Source organism: Phacochoerus africanus, chromosome 9, assembly GCF_016906955.1.
Source record: "Phacochoerus africanus isolate WHEZ1 chromosome 9, ROS_Pafr_v1, whole genome shotgun sequence".
Taxonomy (NCBI): Eukaryota; Metazoa; Chordata; class Mammalia; order Artiodactyla; family Suidae; genus Phacochoerus; species Phacochoerus africanus.
Window position 1 is genome coordinate 39,648,185 of NC_062552.1, and position 4,801 is coordinate 39,652,985.

Here is a 4,801-nt window from a genome sequence, read left to right on the forward strand (position 1 = left end):
ATACTTGCGGCTGCCGGCCCTCCTACTGTCACCAGCCCCCGCCTCCTCGGTTTGTAAATCCTGCATCACCTGCTTCATCTGTCTGCGCCGCCCTCTTCTTCCCTCGCTGCCATCCACAACCTTCCAGGATCGATCCTGGCCCACTCACCCACGCTCCATCCCTCCTTCTGTCAAATCTCTCTTTCCTACCCTATTGCTTCTCAGGAGCACTAATGGGAAGACTCCCTGCGCTGGGAACGCCCCTGACCCTGTAAACGACCCCACCTTTGTACCCCGGATCACGTCCATTCTTCACCTCGTACTAATCACTGACTCCTCAAACCCAGAGCTCACACTAAGAGTTATGAAGGGGGACTGGAGGAGGGCTACTGTGGGGGAGGGCTACTCCTCCAGGCTAATGGCTCTACCCAAGGCAAGGGCAGGAAACCGGTTCTTGTTTGCATGCGGCAAGAGGGCAGAGGTCTGGACCTCTACTGCCCACTTCTAGTCCTTCAGATCAAGATTTCGCCATCTTTAAATTGAAAACATGGGAAGGAGTCCCCAGTTCGCGAAGAGCATCTTCCTACAAACACCCTCCACAGGCCGAGCCCTGGACTACTTTTTCTTGCAGTCTCCCATTGGGCATAGCCACAACCACCCCGTCTCCCCAGCCACCTTGCCTGAAACTCCGACCACCTCTTTCTTGAAGAGCTTTCTGAAATTTGAGCTGAGTTTTTACAGCTCTAACCATTTACTTTTCACTGAAAAATTGCAAACAACCTATAATGTCCAAAATCACTGCAGGCCAAATAAATTATGGTATATCAACACTGTGTGACTATTAGAAGTCATTTTTTGGAAATCTAAGCATTTTTTAAAGCTAAGAATGCATTAGGTGGAGGGGAAAAAATGCAAGAAACCAAGCAGAATGTATCTCAGTGTTGACAGTGATTTCTTTTTCTAGATGATGGAATTATAGGTTATATTTTCTTATTGATGTTTTCAAAATTTCCCTTTTTCCCAATGAACATTTTCAGCTTTTTATTATTATAAAAGAAATTCAGAGGAGTTTCTTTTATAATAATAAAAGAAACCCTATGACACAGCAGGTTAAGGATCTGGCATTGTAGCTGCTATGGCATGAGTTCGATCCCTGGCCCAGGAATTTCCATACGCCACAGTTGGGCCAAAAATAAAAATAAAAAAGAAATTCAGTAACATTAAAGAACTTTTTTTTTGGCTACACTCACAACATGTGGAAGTTCCTGGACCGGGAACTGAACCCGCACCACAGCAGCGAGCCAAGCCGATGCAGTGACAATGCCGATCCTTAACCCACCGCACTGCAAAGGAACTCCAAAGAATTTTTAGAATAAAGTGAAAATTTTAAAATCACTCATGAGGAGTTCCTGTCGTGGCTCAGCAGTTAATGAATCTGACTAGTATCCATGAGGATGTGGTTTGATCCCTGGCCTTGTTCAGTGGGTTAAGAATCCAGCATTGCCATGAGCTATGGTGTAGGTTACAAATGCATCTTGGATCTGGCGTTGCTGTGGCTGTGACATAGGCCGGTGGCTACAGCTGGCTACAGCTCCGATTGTACCCCTAGCCTGGCAATCTCCATATGCCATGTGTTCAGCCCTAAAAAGACAAAAAAAAAAAATCACTCATGAGCCTATTGGCTTGATAAAAACAGCTATCGTTTTGACACCTCTTCCTATCCAGCTGCTTTCACACAGAATCCATAATGGTATACCCTGCTTTTTTTTTCACACCTCATTATATATTGATAGTCCTCAAAAGCATAATTTTTATGGTTGCATGATACTCCCTTAAATAGATATGCCATAATTTATTTAACCTAGCCTTCAATATTGGATACTTAGGTTGTATTTACTTTTTTGCCATTATAAATTCATTCAACAAACATTTACTGAGCACCTATGTGTTACTACCCTGTGCCACAGTGCCAGACATCTTCCTAGGCCCTGGGGCTACAGCTCCCAGATAAATAGTAGTGCTGCATATTTTCATTCGAATAGTTTTTTCTATGATTTAGGTTCCTTCCTTAAGAGAGAGTCTGAATTGATGAGTGACTGAATCAAAGTTGTGTAAAATGAACTGTTCTTTTTCCTTAATGAAACTGACTCGCATTCACTGATGAAACAATAAAGATATTTGAAGCTTTGGAAGTTGATGGCATCAGATTATGTCACTACTCCCTCATGCCTTGACGATTTTAGCACCTGGCTTGTCACTCTCTTCACTCTCACTTCTGTTAAATTCTTGGTGATCCTTGATTCAGTGCCACAGAGACGTCTTTTCCAGTAAGTGTGATAGTTTGTTTGCAGAGGTGGCTATTCCACTTCCTCCTGTCTCACATGACCCTTTGTAATGACTTTGCTGCCCCAGAGGTGGAGTCTGGGAGGTCCCCGTGTGGCACAACAGGTTAAGAACCCAGTGTTGCCACAGCAGTGGCACGGGTTGCAACTGTGGCATGGGTTTGATCTCTGGCTCCAGAACTTCTGCATGCCACAGGTGCATCCAAAATAAATGAATAAATGAAAATTTAAAACTACTTAAAAACAAAAGGTGGAATCTGTTTTTCAACCCCCTTGAACCTGGGCTGGTCTTATGACTTGTTTTGACTAATAGAATGTGGAGGAGATTACATTGTGTGAGTCCCCAGAGTCTGGGCCTCAAGAGCCCTTGCAGCTTCCCCTTTGCCCTCTTAGAAAATTTCCAACATCATGTAAAGAAGTCCAGTCTGGCCTACTGCAAGATGAGGAGCTCCATAAAGGAGAACTGGAACTGAGGTGCCCTGGCCAACATCCACCACATGTGAGGTCCTGTTAGCCAGCCCTAGGCAAGCTTCCAGATGACTGCAGCCTCATGAATGAACCTACCCAAGACCAACAGAACTGCTCAACAGAGCCCAGCCATGACACAAGATAAATGGTGGGTGTTTTTTCTTTTTTCTTTTTTTTTTTTTTTTGCATTTTAGGGCCTCACCCGCGGTGTATGAGTTCTCATGCTAAGGGTCCAGTCGGAGCTATACCTGCCTGTCTACACCACAGCCAGAGCAACAGGGATCTGAGCTGCGTCTGTGACCTACACCACAGCTCACAGCAACGACGGATCTCCAACTCAGTGGTGGGTGTTTTAAACCACATGTTCTGGGGTGTTGTTAAATTAGCAATAGGTAACTGACACAAACCAGCCTCTCATTTCCTTGATTTCTTCTTCTCCACCAATGAGAAGGATATTCCCACCCAAACCTTGCCACCAATTGCTTCACACAGTTCGCAATTTTAAGTATCACACTTTCCTATCCCCAACTCCCATCGTTTCAGCCCGTAGTACCTGGACTCAAACAATTATGGATACTTAGGTTGTGTTTACTTTTTTGCCATTATAAATGCATTCAACAAATATTGAACTTGGAGCCACTGGGATCACTCATAGGAGCCACATTACAACTTTGGTGGGCCCTAGATACTTCACCTTCGTAAGCCCCTTCCTCTATGAAAGAATGTGAAAAGTTATATTTTATCATTGCCCTAGTATCAAGATAAATGTAATCCAGGCTGGATGCATTTTTTTTTTCTCTTTTGGATGCATTATTTTTATTTACACTTTTTTTGTTTTATTTGGCTTCTTTTTTAGGGCCGCACCAGTGGCATATGGAGGTTCTCAGGCTAGGGGTTGAATCAGAGCTACAGCTGCTGGCCTACACCACAGCCACAGCAACAGCAACATCAGAGCAGATCCGAGCACTCACAGCAACACCAGATCCTTAACCCACTGAGCGAGGACAGGGATGGAACCCGTGTTCTCACGGTTCCTAATCAGATTTGTTTCTGCTGCACCACCACGGGAACTCCTAGATGCATTATTTTTAAGTCTTTTTGTGGGGGGAGGGAGAGGGAGGCAGGCCTGTGGCATGTGGAAGTTCCTGGGCCAGGGATTGAACCCTCACCACAGCAGCAACCTGAGCTTCTGCAATCAGAGCGCCAGATCCTTAACTCACTGAACCACAAAACAACTCCTGGATTCATTCTTTTATATTCATTTTTATTATATTCTCTTTTATCTTATGATTTTTAAACTAAATTAAAATTAAAATATTTTGTGGACGCCTAAGAGAACTGTGGGCGTTGGGCACTGTGCCTCCTCTGGATAAATTGGCCCCGTCTCTCATTCATTGAGCCTACCCCCTTTTCAGCAACACCTGCCCCTATCACATCCACCCCCCCTCCTGACCCAGCTTCAAGTCCATGTTCTATCATTAGAATCAGCTCCTTGCATACACCAATTCCCTGGCTCCTTGCTTCCATCATGGTTATGGATAAAATCCCACCGTGGCTCGTGCCCTTTCCGGCCGGCACCCAAACAGCTGAACGTGGCTGGAAATAACACATATTCAGGCTGACTGGTCTCACTTAACCTCATGCCCTGAGCCTCCCTCTGTGTTGACCACCAATGCTCCCGCAGGTCCCCAGTTCTGTGCACTCTCTCAATCTCACTGACAGCTATTTTTACTTTCTCCTCTCTCCTCCAGGTTCCAACCCCCTCCTCCTTCCTCCTCGGTCTGCTGGTGGTCTTGCTTCCAACTTCATGAAGAAAATAGAAGCAGCCTGAAGAGAATTTCCATATGCTTCCTCCGCCTACCTGCATCTGTCTCCAAATGCTCTCTTCCCTTCTGTTACCAGAGATGTGCTACCAGCGTTCTTAGCACAGCTGAACCCCACGCTCCACCTTGGCACCAATTCCCACCCCTTCTCGCCTGTGTCACTATGGGGTTCCAGCCATTCTCCACAAC